Raw genomic sequence first — 14,408 nt, 5'->3', positions numbered from 1 at the left:
CTGCCCTAAATTCTCATCAAAGGAAGCATGTGCACTCATCAGGTTGTTACAGTGTGCCTGGGTTCCTGAAGGCCTAAGACCCAGAAGAAAATGAAGAATGAAAAAGCATGATGGGACTGACCAGACTGAGAAAACTGAGAGGCCGGGAGTGGTTGGAGAATGGAACATAACAGATAAGCCCACACTGTTCCATCCAGAGAGAGAATGGAATGTGACGAGAATGTGTGTGTTCAAGATAAAGACCAGCACATTCTGTGTATCAGCTCTGCTCAGAGGAGTTCACTGTTTGATCCAGCTGGACTAAGCTGACAGAGTCAGCTTTAAGGTATAAAATGACTGGGCTTTCCAGCTCCCGTGTGTGCCAGAACAGTGCTGCTACTGGTCACCCACAGTCCCGATGGATCACCAAGAAGGTCTTTTGGCTGTGAGTATGAGTGTTGCATGAATGCAAGTGTGAATGAGGCCTCTTGATAAGAATACAGATACTTCTGTATTCTTTATATCATAGAATAAATGTTACATGCATATTGTTTAAAACCAGATCTGGCATTCAGTCTATCTTTGAAAGGAGCTTTCCTTGGAAACCTGATAGTCTCCTCTTTACTGAATCAAGGACCACTTTAGCAGGGTCACAAGGTGCAATTGTAATGAACAGGAAGGGATTTAGAAGCATGTGACTAGAGGGGCCAGAGAGATAAGATTCAGTAAAGAGAGATGTAAGATTTCTTCTAGCACAAACCACAGAATCATTAAAATAGTTAACAGTTGGGATAGAGTAAGAATGGTTTATAAATAATAAAAAGTTCCATCTTAAACTAAATTGTCCCTGTGGCCATTAGCCTGACAGTTATATGACTCTCTAATATGCCTGGTGTCCACAACCATTCTTGCCAGATGCCAACAATGCTCCTCTCTGTACCTGCATGATATAGATGGTGGGATTGTCCCTCTGACAAAGACATTCCCCTGGTGTGTTCTTTTTATATCAGCAATGGCTTACTTCTCAGTACTAAGGCTACGTTACTCTAACTCTACAAAATGAAGAATCTTACTCTATATATAGATTGTCATTTCACAGGGCTGCTGGGGAACTTGAAAAGCTGAAGATCTGTTTCATCTGTACAGCCACTGAGAGGGTGCAAGCCCTCTAATAGTGATATGCAATCTACCTCCCCATTTCTTTATAATAAGAAGTCATATTATTCTTGGTAGGTATTCATTTAATCTTGTTGCATGGTATGAGGCCATCAACCAACCTATCAATTAAATCTGGCAAGGCCTTGTTCAAAGATCCTTCATTCAAGGAGATCAGGATAACTTTAGATGAGAACAGGGCCTTTTTGGTGGTAGGCTTTTTGGTGAAAGCTGTGCAAAGCACTTTCCAAATAAGAAGCAACACTGTAGATCTCTCTTGATGATAAAGCTCATGCACACCCCAATGATGTACAATAGATCCCCAGATATAAATGACAAACTCAAATAAGACTTAATTGAATCATAGAAATCCAACTTTGGAAATAAGGTGGGAATTTTACAACTTGCTTTGCATGTTTAGGATAACTTTCATGATGTTACAGGGGGAAAAGCTCGTGGTTAGAGTGCTTGCTGATGAAAAAAACACTGTACAAGCCTGTTCTTGTGTAAACCTGATGCAAGTCTGCATTGTTCTTGCTACTTGCAATATAGCTAATGTTATTACATTGTTATTGCTCCATTACATTTATACCCTGTATTTCTCCTTGCAAGGAATATTCCTGCTTCAGCTGTTGTATTAGAAATAAGCATTCAAGAGCCCATTTGGGATACCCTGTTGCACTGCAGTGTAGGAGAGATGTCAAGGCAGGGCTGTGGTGGCTGTTTTTTCAGCCAATTTGTACTAGTGGGTTTGGGGTTTTGTGTGGGGGGAAGGGTTATAGACATATTTTATTATTTAACATGTATTTTATTATTGTACCAAGTAATTATGTTTTCATTTTGTATTGCTTCGCGCTAATACTGTATATTTGTATTTGAACTTGCATTTGCTTTCATTATACTATTGTATCTGTACTGATTTTGCATTATTTGCCTTATTGTAAGCCACCCAGAGAGCCTTGTGGGCTATGGGGCAGCATACTAATGTAATAAAGCAAATAAATAAATAAATCAGGAGTCTGAGCAATTTGCATGTCTGTAGTCCTCACATCTGTGAAATGTCCTGATCCACCCTGCAGTCTTCCAAAGCACAGGTTCTCTTCCTTTCTACTACCCGCGACACTTTGCAGCACTGAAGGAATGTGGAGAGTGACCTCTCCATATCTTCACCCAAGAGTGCCTTTCACATGATCATGATACAAGTAATTTTTGTCGGGGCCTATTGTTCAAGAGCAGGAAAGCATGTGTCATATTATGTCTGAACAGCAGAACATGCATTGTTTGGCCCATGGTATGCACATGAGTAAGCCCCCATGCATAACTTTGCTCAGTGCATGCATGCTGCAAAAAGGGGGGAAGCCACCACACTCCCATTTATCCATTACAAAGTTAATACTCTTTCTTAAATGGACATTAATTTCTGCATTGGAGAAGCTAGCATGAAATAACCCCCAAAGCCCTCTGGCTAAAGTACAAAGACAGGAGCATCACTGCCATTGCTTGGGCTGAATCTGTTATGGGACTAAATAAAGGACTTCATCCTCCAGGGTCTACCGGCCTTTCACCAGCACTAAATTCACTCTTTTAATAAAAAGATAATGTTATCTCATGGGAAACAGACTCCCTCCTGCCTCTTCCTTTGCTCCAAAGGAGCAGCCAGCTTCCCGCCTCTCCCTGGAAGATGGTCACGTTGTAATGAGGTGCACTGGTTTTTCAAGGATAATGAATGCAAAAACAAGCAGTGATGGAAATGCCAAGCCAGGGTCCATCATTCATTCCCGAGCTCTGGAATCCATTAGGAGTGCACCAGGGAAATAGAGACCCAAGCAGCATGTGAATAGAGCCCAGGTTGCAGGCTGGAAATGATTAGGAATGCAGGACAATCAAAGGTAACATTTCTTGCTTTCTGAAAAAGCATACCCTTTGTTAGGATATTCAAAATGCATTTCTTCTCCCCACATTCCCAGTACCTGTCATCTGAAGAATTAATACAGTTTAAGCCTGAGGACGGTCAGTTCATTACCAAAGTTGATTCATGCATTTTGGAGACATTTTGTGCCTCCCCCAACCTGCTTCCCAAAGAGCTTTATGTTTGGCAGCACTTTTTCATATATTCACCTCCTTGCTTTCTCAAAAAGAGAGAGAGCATCTATTCAATTTCCCTCAACCATTCTTTAATGCAAATAACTCAATTCATACTTAGACATGGTTATTACACAGCCCCATTCACCCAGGCAAAATTGGCTTCCCAATTCTATTTTTCACGATTTTGCTTTTACCAATAATTGCTCATTTCCTTTTACAATGATTTATATGCTCTTCTGTTTCTGTACTTGCTCAAATAGGAAACAAATGCAAAGAGCTTAATCCTTTGCACCAGGTGCTGTTCTTTTTTGATATTTTGTTTGAACCCTGTTGTTTTGAATATCCCACATGGTCAAAAGGTGGTACGTAATTCTAAAATCACCATCCTCTAAGGAGAGAGTAAAAATGTGGTTAATTCACACTTTTGGAAAAAGATGTGTTGAGCTAAGGCATATCACAGTGACTCTCCTTGCATTTCTTCTGTTCTCTGGCTGTACTGAAGGCTAGCCATACGGTGAAGGCAACTCAGCCAAACTCTAACTTTCCTGTGGCTGAAATTGCCAATGCAATGCCCCTGGACATCAATGTTCCCCCAGGTGAGTTTCTGGCTCATGGTGGGCTCCTTGCCCCTCCTAATTTTTAATTACCTTTAGAATTTTTAATCATTATTACTATTGATTTGTAACTGAGGGGCAGACATGATGCAAAATGCCAGTCTCCAGCATCACCTACTCCCAGGAAGGCCTCTTGGCTCCACAGGAACCCCAGAGGCTTTCTTAGAGAATAAAAGTGGTGTGTGGCTGCAGCCTAGACCTCGATTCTGTGCCCTGCTTCCTCAAAAATGAAAAGGTGAGCTTTGGGTAGTAGATGACCTAGAGGGGGCAGTGAAGAGGGAGGGATGTGATTTGCCTTTTTGTTGGGAGAAGGGGGATATGTGTTTGGCATGGGGTATTTTGCTCAGTGTATGTGTGCTGTACGCATTTCTCAGATTGCGTGGTATGAGTGGGCATCTTGTCCATGGGGTGTGTTTTCCTGATCATCTCCAGTTTGCTTTTTGTGGAATGGGCATTTTTTGTACTTTGTGGACACAAATGCACAATTTGGCATTTGAGACTTAAAGCCTACCTCTGCTTGTACTCAGTTTCTTGGTCAAATGATTTGTCTCAGAGCCTTGTTAGTTTATGTGAAATGGGTGTTGTGCAAAAAGGGGCAGTTCTAAGAGAATGGCTTTGTATTTTTCTGCTCTGAACTTAGGTTTCTGGAGAAGTTACTTTTCTTTTAAACTCACTAGTTTGCTTTCTAGAGCATGGGTGTTTTATGCTTGGCCATCCCAAGCATGACAGCAATTTTGTGAAAGGGTAAACCCATCCAGGGCAGCCATTTTGTGAGAATACTCATGTCACTTAAAATTTCAAATGTGGTTGCCAGCTCTAGTCCCAAGAGGCAATGGTTATTTATAGGGATTAAGATTACATTAAACATACTAATGGCTGAAGACTGAAAACAGAAACAAATTAAAAGAACAATTAAAGCAGAAGAAAGCAGAACAGAATAATTGCCACAATCTACTTCAAAGCAAGATCACAAGTGGACATCCCCAGTGATGTCAAGAGATCCCAGAATCAAACATGACAAGACTCCTGGAATGACCTTTCATATGGAGTACCTTTCTAGATTGTCCAGTGTTGAAATCCCCACCTTGAATGTTTCAGGATTTCATATATACTATTATATAGTTCTAGTAATCCCACTCCTATTTTGAAACTAGTTCAATGACTTTGAGAATGGTTGGCAGTAATCCAGCACAAATACTCTCCTAACAACCCACTAACCTTGATCTTGCCAGAAGCATATCTCTCAAGCTGGACAGTCTGAATAGATAATTAATCATAGGAAGAAGCAGCATTGTTAACTACTAAAAGCAACAGGCCCACCCAGAAGTCTAGACAAGAGATGAGGCGATTTGTTGTGCACCACTGACTTCCCTAAGAAAAATGTCTTCTGCATTTCCACTACTCCAGTCCAAAAAGGTTGGGGATCCCTGTCCTAAATAAATGAACAGATACCCTAATTTCCTATGAGGAAAGTTAAAGCATGATTATGGAGACAATGTGTATCCTCACAATGTCATTTGGTGGCTTGGCTACAATAACAGGGATCTCAGAGGGATGGTAAACTGCCCAGACAGCTCCAGCCATGGGGTGGTATAGAAATAAATGATAATTGTGATATATCTGTTTGCCCAACCTGGTTGCCTTCAGATGTGTTAGACTGTGATTCCCAGCATCACCAGCTAGCATGACCACTGGAGGGCACACTTGAGGAAGGCTGCAATTGCATGACGTTGAACATAAGCACACTGAATTGATAGGGCACAGGTGGTACATCACCACACACCTACATCAATACACACGCTCCAGTCACAATGCATTTTGCTAGCTGAAAATCAATTGCTATCTGCCCTGAGCAAAGAGAAATGAAGATGGCATCTATGGGGCAGATTAAAATAAGTGAGTCAAGCTGTATCCTCCTGCAGAGAAAAGAATCTCCATGCTAAAGGAGCTTCTCTTATGCAAGCAATATAGAGCTAATTCCACTGAGGTTGCATCAGTGATGCAGCTAATACCCCTTGCATGCTATTAACATTATCAATACTAGTTGAGTTTTTAGAATCAAATATCACTATCAATATTCAAATACATACTCAAATAACACAGATGGTTATTATTGCCTTAATGATAATCCTCACAAGTGGTATATAGATTTTGGTAGAAGGCCCCGGTGATTTTAAAGCTTGAATTATCCAGATTTACTGTGTGTTCTCACTGAAGCTGTAGATCACTACAACCTCATATGAAAAATGCTCAGGGCTAAAATATCTCCTGATCATTCAGGCCTCACAAAGAAGCCAGTCAGAAGCTCATCAACTCACAGTGGCAGCACTGGGGTCAGGAAGATATAGGCGGAGCAGGGGTTGGACTAGGTAAGTCCTCAATTCCCTTCTAACTGATCGTATGATTCCAAGCTCCATCTTGCATATGAAACTCTTCCAGCAAGAAATATGTTCATTTTTTCCATTAATGCTTTGATCCTGAATATATGCACTTACTTATGAGTAACACTGATTTAATAACTTTACATCCAAATAACCTTGTTTAGGATTTCATTTTTCACTGAAAGTATCATTGAAGAAATGAAGTCTCTAGTTGCTGCTAAAAATTCATGCCTATTTTTTCTGAATAAAGAACCAGCATCAAAAGCTTAGTTCATCTGTTCCTGTAGTGGCCTTTTGCAGGTGGAAAGGCCTGCCTTAACAGCTGCATGGCAGAAATTCAATAGGGGAAGTTTATCCAGGGTGAGAGCCACCCTTCCTTCCTACATTTCCAGCTGGGGCTTCGAAGCAATGAATGGGAAATCAGTGATTATTTACCTCCTCACAAACTATAACTACAGTGCCAAGACCAAGTGCATATCTGTATTGCAGAGTGGACCAATCATTAGGATGGAAGCAAGACTTCATTCTGAATCCTCATTTTTCTACTTAGAAAGACCAGCATATTTGAAAAAGCACATCACATAACAGGAGTATACAGTGAATATATTGCGGATTTGTGCCATGCCTTTCTACCCAAAGGTTCACATTTGTTTGTTTGTGTCCACATTTCACTTATGCCCCTTTCAGTCACTGCAATCATTACTGTGGCAGCGTTCTTAAAATAAGTAAGGGTGTGATCCTTGTCTGCATGTATGCAGTGTCCATGCCAAATTGTCCACTCAGTAGAAACTGTCCACTCAGTTTTGCCATTTACCAAATGCCCCAGAAGAGGATGGGAAAGCTTCCTTTAATTGTAGCTTTCACAAGCTAAATATATAGATATATAGGCAGGTGGTGCAGTGGTTTAAACCACTGTGCTGCTGGGCTGGTTGATCAAAAGGTCGCCGGTTCGAATCTGCACAACGGGGTGAGTTCCCGTTGCTCCGTCCCCACTCCTGCCAACCTTGCAGTTCGAAAGCATGCAAATGCAAGTAGATAAAAAGGTACCACTTTGGTGGGCAGGTAACAGTGTTCCGTGCACCTCGGTGTTCAGTCATGCCAGCCACATGACCACGGAGACTGTCTGCAGACAAATGTTGGCTCCCTCGGCTAGGAATCGGAGATGAGCACCGCCCCCTAGAGTCAGGCATGACTAGACGTAACGTCAAGGGGAAACCTTTACCTTTACCTTTATAGGCGATATAGATTTATTAAAGTGAAACCACAGCCAGCATTAACTGACTTGTCATGGTGCAGGGAGCATCTTAGTGTTCCTACAGTTTCTCCTGGAATACTGCAGGAGAACCGGGGGAGGGGAGGATGGAGTGGAGAAGAGGCACAAGATCCATGCTCTCCCAATGATCTGTTAGGCATAAGGGTGTGGTTAAAATTCCAAGGTGTTTCAAGAGCACTCTCAATCAGAATGAGGGAGAGTTTTTGATGGGCAGGCCAGAGGGGAAATTTTTAAAGTACTATCACCTTTGAAGGGTGGGAGCCCCAGCTGGCACTCTTTCAAACAAACAAACAAACAAACAAACAAAAATGTCTCTGGACTGAAAAAAATCAGCATGGCTTCTGCAAGGCAAAGACCTGTTTCAGTAACCTATTGGAGTTTTTTGAGGGTGTCAGTAAGCCCATAGACAGGAGCAATTCAGTAGGTATGGTTTACTTTGACTTTTAAAAGGCTTTTGACAGAGTCAGTCACCAAAGGCTCCTGAGCAAGCTAAGCAGTCGTGGAATAAAAGGGGGGGGGGGGGTCTTGATGATCCACGAGGAGGGGGGTGTCCTCATGGATCAGTAAATGAACAGAAGGCAGAGGGTGGGATTAAATGGCAAATTTCTCCCAATGGAGGGATATAACCAGTGCAGTCCCACAGGGTTCTGTATTGGGACCAATGATTTTCAACCTATTCATAAACGATCTGGAATCATGAGTATGTAGTGAAGAGGCCAAGTCAGTTGATGACACTACACTTTTTAGGGTAGTTAAAGCCAAAAAGGGCTGTGAGGAGTTCCAAAGGAATCTCTCCAAGCTGAGAGAATGAGCATCAAAATGGCAAATATATTTCAATATAAACAAGTGTAAAATAAAACATATTGGGGCAAAAAGTCCTAATTTCAATTATACACTGATGGCATCTGAGCTAGCAGTGACTGAGCAAGAAAGGAATCTTGGGGTACTGATGCACAGCTTGATGAAAATTTCAGCCCAGTGCACAGCCCATAGTAGGCATAATTAGGAATGACATAGAAAATAGAACTGCCACAATCTTACTTCTCTTATAAAAATCTTTGGTGTGACCTCACTTAGAATATTGTGTTCAGTTCTGGTCACCTAACCTGGAAAAGAACATTATCGAGTTGGAAAAAGTACAGAGAAGGGCAACAAATTACCAAGTTGCTGGAGCAGCTCCCCTATGAAGAGTGGCTACAACTGGGCCTGTTCCACTTAGAAAAAAATGGAAAGTAAAGGGAGACATGATAAAGATGTTTAACATAATGCACGATGTAGAGAAAATGGAGAGAATTTTTTTCTCCCTCACCTATAACACTCAAACTTGGAGTCAATCCATAAAGCTGATTAGTGGGACGTTAAGGACAGATAAAAGAAAATACTTCTTCATGCAACGTATAGTTAAACTGTGGAATTTGCTGCCAAGGGAAGTGGTGATGGCTATTAATGTGGACTATGTGCTGCCTCCTTCACCAGAGGTGGCCTGCTTGCATACACCAGTTGCTGAGGAGCTTGGGCAGGTGGAGGTCTTGCACCCATCTGCATCCAGAAACAATTGTTATAATTTAAGTTCAAATAAAGTGACCTGTATGCCTTCCTCAGTCTGCTGTCCAAGTGCTGTTGATGGGCAGCTTTAAGGTCCAGCTTTTCCTTTTGATGGTTCTCTTTGGTCCTTCAAATTGAGGCTTCCTTGAAAATACAAGGCAGTCTTCTGGCAGATCTTCCAGCAGGAAATTGCCCTCAGGAAAAATAGGAGACATGGCCACCTTTGAGGTTGCCCCCTGCCTCCCAGGAAAAATATGAAAATCAAGGGGAGACCAACCTGGCCTCATCCAAGAGCCAGAGATGGAGCAGCTACAGGGAGTTTGCGTCATCCCTCCCTGCCAGAAAGAGTACTGGGCTCCATCTGACAGTTGCGTGCGGCTGTAGAGCTGAAGGGAGGCAGATGCTGGCCTCTGGCCTCTGCTTGAAGAGCTTCTGGGCTGCATGTATATTGAGTACTCAAGACAGGGCAGCCAACTGTCTGGATCACATGGCACCCTGGAGAGTATGCAGCTTCAAGAACTGGTACCTGCATTTGCTTGCTTTCCTCTTTTGAGTTGAATCTATTGGACCGAAAGCCTGCACAGCACTTAGGAACCTTCAGTGATTTTGTACGTTTGTAATAATTTTAAAAATGGAAACTGTCAGGACAAAAAGGGTTTTTAGAGGAAAATATATTTGCTGGGGTCAACCAGTGTCCCAGGTTTGCTGCCCTGAGGTGTTTCCAACATTCTGAGTCAGTGATACAAGCTCGCCAGTTACTGCCTGTTACCCAACTGATACAGTTGCAGAAGCCTCAACAGGAAGGGAGAAATAGGAAAATACTCACCCGGTTCACACAGCACAACTGACCATGGGCAGCAGTGGTTGTCATGTTGTCCCAATCCAAACTGCTTTCCTCGGAGATTTTTTTTTTCCAACAAGCTACCCTGAGTTGTGTTAGTACCAATACAATGAAGCCATTAATAAAGCATCAGTGATCAGTTAAGTAAAACAATCAACAAGCCCATCAGTAGGTTAAGTAGAGATAAAAGTTATTTTCATATGCAGATCCCTTCCATTTCTACTGAGGATGATTGCATCAGGGGTTTGAACCAAATATGATCTTGTTATCATATATTAACTCCATAGCTTTTACAGACCCTACATTCAGTTTTGCTGGATGGGAAGTCATTCAAGTTGGTTTTCCTTTGCAAGGTTTGACATTTAGTGTGTGACCATACCCATTCTCCAGCATGAGCACATCATAGATGCATCCTGATGCCAAGTCCAAGGCCCTGCAGCCTGGCCCTCCTCTCAATAGCTATCCAGGGGGCAGCAGGTGACTGGGAAAATCTGTCAGTTGACTCCTTGTTTCTTGGATCCTTCCCTCGTTGACCCGCTGTGTCTTCTCTGACAGTTGTCCCAGTTGAGCTGAGCATTTCAACCCTCTCTCTCTGTCTCTCTGTCTCTCTGTGTGTGTCTTCAAGCAATGCCAGACTTTCCTTTGGAAACAGATGGATGCATGGATCTAAAATAAATGAACTTACGAAAGTTCACAGAAGGAAAGTTCCCTTTCCTCTCCTTCTCCTCCACCCTTGAAAAACTCTGTGGAGGACTGGATTTGGGACAATGCAAGGAGGGCTGCTTGTGGAGGGGAAGAGGTGAAGGGAAACTTTTCTTCTTTGATCTTCCTCAGGTTCACCTATCTTAGTATTCAAGCTGCTTGGGTCTGCTCAATGCTCACTGGCTGTCCTGAGCCGAATACCAAAGAGAGTATACACTTAAACAATAGCAGAACTGATCATGTGCAGAAAATGTTCAGTATTGTTGTTAATGACAATCAGACCAGACTTTACAGTTCATCATATCTTAAGACTTACCAGAATTACGTGAAGTTTGTTAACTTATGGCTGGATCTATGTCTTTGGAGGAAGGCTAAACATGGAATGGGTGCATCCTGAAGTTCCTGTAAGAGGCTGCACTTTGCTGAGAATCAGCAGCACTGCTGGAGGAACTGCACCTTGGATTCTGTCCTTCAGAGGTTGCCAGCCTGGCCATATGTCTTCCTTTACAGAGAGTGATCCTCTATTTGAAGGGCTGTCCTGTCCAATTCCAGAAACATAAAAAGGTAGCCTATTGCTGGTCAGTCCACTACAGTGAGATGTATTGTATTTCTATGTCAAGTATAGCAGCTGCTTCTAAGTTTGTATCAAGTCTTGTAAATCAGATATGCACATTTTATGCACATTGCTGCCTGTTTTTATCATTTTATTTAATTGGTGGGGCATTTCCTATTTTGGGGGGCAATTCATAAATGACCACCCTAATGGCAAAGCAGTAGCTGCTCTGCTGCCATACTGCAGGTGTCAGGCTTCCTTTGGCTAAGTTGTGTTCACAACCACTTATTTTCTTAATGGGCTTTTTCCCTGTTAATTATTCAGTAATCTATTACCTGTGCCACCCATTACCTGTGCCACCTTTTCTTAGCTAAAACTTAAATCTGCGCTAGAATACTAATTATGGCTTTCAGCAATAAATATTTCTCACAAGCATGGTTGCATTTCAAAATGCACAATCCAAAAGTTTGAATCAGCTTGCACAGATATCACAGTAAAGCTTAAGTGAAGTTCTTAAATCACTGCATGTATGTCTGCCACTTTCCCAACAGTACTGGATGCCCAGGTCTCCAGTCCAACTGATATGCATAGATGTGACAGCACAAAGAGAAGCACATGCTGATGTGGCTACCACGGCATCCCTTACTAGGAAAATGGGGCAAGTCCATCATGTGATGGATTGTGAACAATTAGAGCGTAACTGTATGCATCTTAGACAGAAAAGGCATGCTGGGATTTATAATTTTTTTCTGAACTTTTTTCTTTTCTCCTGAATCCTTCTAGGAGTCAAGCCTCAAATCTTACTGGAGTCAGAAAAGGAGTGTTTTTTTTTAATCAACAGAACAAAAATGTAGTTCTACTTTTGAAGTTCAGTCATACTTGCTGTATTAGACACATGCTGATCACACTGGCCCTAGCCTAGAGCACTATTCTCCAGATCATGACATCTGGCCTAATGTGTGGACTTTTTGTTTCTTTCTTGCTGTCTGTTCCAACAAGCCTGATTTAAAGTCCTTAAGAATGCTTGCACAGTCTTTTGCAACATTTAGTTGATCCTAATAAAGATATTGTCCAAGTGTGGATTTGAGATTTATTTATTTATTCATTCAATCCTGTTCATACAGATCAACATGGCTACCTATACAGTTTAACCTGTAATAAAAAATACCCTTTTGATTTTGCAGAACTTCATTGTCATTTATTCTAGAATATTTTTGCCCTAGAATGTTATAGAATATCAATGATATGGGTGGCCATTTTTCTAGAAATGCATCTTTCACATGAACTCCTTATAGGCCATAAGTATCTTTCTGTGCTGTCTTCCATTACAAGAGCAAGGAAAGTGAATGTTGCTAAACACATGATTCAATTACTGGAACAGTCTCTACAGTGGACAACGATTTGGTTCCCACTGATCCAAACTGTAAAGCATGCCCGCTACCCCTACCCCTACCATCCCTCTACACACACATTTTCTCCTCTTTTGTTGCATACGGGCTCTCTTTTTGTTAGCTGACTGCACACTTATTGCTGCTGTGACACCACCATTTAACACTGATATTGGGTCAAGTATCAGAAATTGTCATCATTTTTATGTTGTGATTCAGAAGTTCCCTGCAAAAAGCCATTCTAATCCTACTTGGGGATCATTCCCGGTGAACTGAATATTGTTATTTTGGCTCCTGATTCAGCTATTCAAGCATAATTTTGTATGCCTTATATGACTCATGCTTCATCTTAAAAGAAATATCAGAAAACAGCCAAATTCAAAGCTCGTGCCATGTCATCTTGGCTGTAGGACATAGTGACTCCTCTTTAGGTAGGGAGTGAGCTTTGGGCTTCAAAATGTCAAACTCCTTCACTGAAATGAAATGGGCTCTGAGAGAGAGAGAGAGAGAGAGAGAGAGAGAGAGAGAGAGAGAGAGAGGGAGAGTTCCAAAGGGGTAGCTGTACAGTTATGGAAAAAAAGAGTCTTCTGGCACCTTAAAGATAGACAAATTCATCATGGCATAATTTTTCATTAAGGGCAATCTACTTTATCAGATGCATGAAGAGTTATTAAGAGTTTCAAGAATAAATATGGATAGTTGATTATAGACAGTGAGGTGAAGGCAGAGGGAATTAAAAGCAAAAAGTACAGGCTCATTGTTTACAATAGCCCCTCATGAAGCAGTCGCACAAGGTTTCCTGAGTTGGTCATCAGTGTCAGGTAGTCTGCCAAATAGTTCTGTTCAGGGATCACCCTATATTTCACTGTGAAATATTTTAAAAACTGATTTGGAGGTAGAAGAGGAGGAACAGGAAGGGAGATGATAGGCAGAACTATGGTGGAATTTGGAAGTTATTGCATGTTTGTTACAGAGGCCCAACTCCCATTATCAATGACTGAACCAATGCTGGTACAGAAAGGCTGATGTAAAATGTGCTATAATTTGCTAGTCTCCATGTACTCCTGAAGGGTTGACATTTCTTCTTTTGCCATTTTTTAAATGCCTAGGGTAGCTGCAAGCCCAGGAAATTAAAAAGCCTCAGGTGTGGCCCTCAGATGTTCTCACATACAACTTCTATTATCCCTCACTATAACCATTGTCTCTGCTGGCTAGGGATGATGGAAATCATGAGCCAAAACATCTTTAATACCACACATTGTGGAATTTCACATGCTGAGCAGAAAAAAGAGGGATCTAATCACTGTCAGAAATACTAAGTGATTGATGAAGGAAGCTTCAGCTCTATGAGACCAGACTGAAATGTAATTGATTACTTATATTTTATATCACATTTCTTTAACTGTTTTGAAGAAGACACCAATGCAGTCTTTCCTATTCCTTCTGATAAACTTAACACAAATTTTATACAACTGCTCTAGAAGCCCTGCCTTAGACATGTCTAATGAGGTGTTTTGAGTGTACAGTTTTGAGTGTACAGTTTGATGTATGAATGCAACTGATACATGCTTGCAAACATGTACAGGTACAGGTCCTGTTGAGTGTTATGTTCAGTGGCACACCTGTGTTTGCTCCTGCAATGCCTGAAACGGGCCACAGTCACTGCTGCTTTCTCTTCAGGCTCCCTCCATCCTGTAAGTCTCCTCTGCAAAACCACCAGGCAGGATCAGGGGTTACTAGAATTTTGCAACACAGATGAGTTGGATGACTGCTACCCATGCACGTGACATCTAGCAAGCACCCAGGGAGAGGGTCCCTGTCTGCTCTGTGGGAAGAAGGGACTGGGCCTCAGAAACATCTCCCCCTGGAAAACAGGCTTTGCCTATCAAGGT

At 41.8% G+C, this 14,408-nt stretch overlaps 1 long non-coding RNA gene across 1 annotated transcript; it reads left to right on the top strand.

The window, feature by feature from the left end:
• The first annotated feature begins 277 nt into the window (after positions 1-277).
• On the top strand, positions 278-12,181 carry LOC123036509. The gene is made up of 3 exons (XR_006417150.1): positions 278-424; positions 10,946-11,139; positions 11,912-12,181. It is a non-coding gene; the product is annotated as an uncharacterized LOC123036509 (long non-coding RNA).
• The last annotated feature ends 2,227 nt before the right edge of the window (positions 12,182-14,408 follow it).

This window comes from Varanus komodoensis, unplaced genomic scaffold (assembly GCF_004798865.1).
Source record: "Varanus komodoensis strain SLA01 unplaced genomic scaffold, ASM479886v1 scaffold8, whole genome shotgun sequence".
Taxonomy (NCBI): domain Eukaryota; kingdom Metazoa; phylum Chordata; class Lepidosauria; order Squamata; family Varanidae; genus Varanus; species Varanus komodoensis.
Note: the sequence above shows the minus strand (reverse complement) of the source record. Positions and strands in the feature narration are given on the sequence as shown.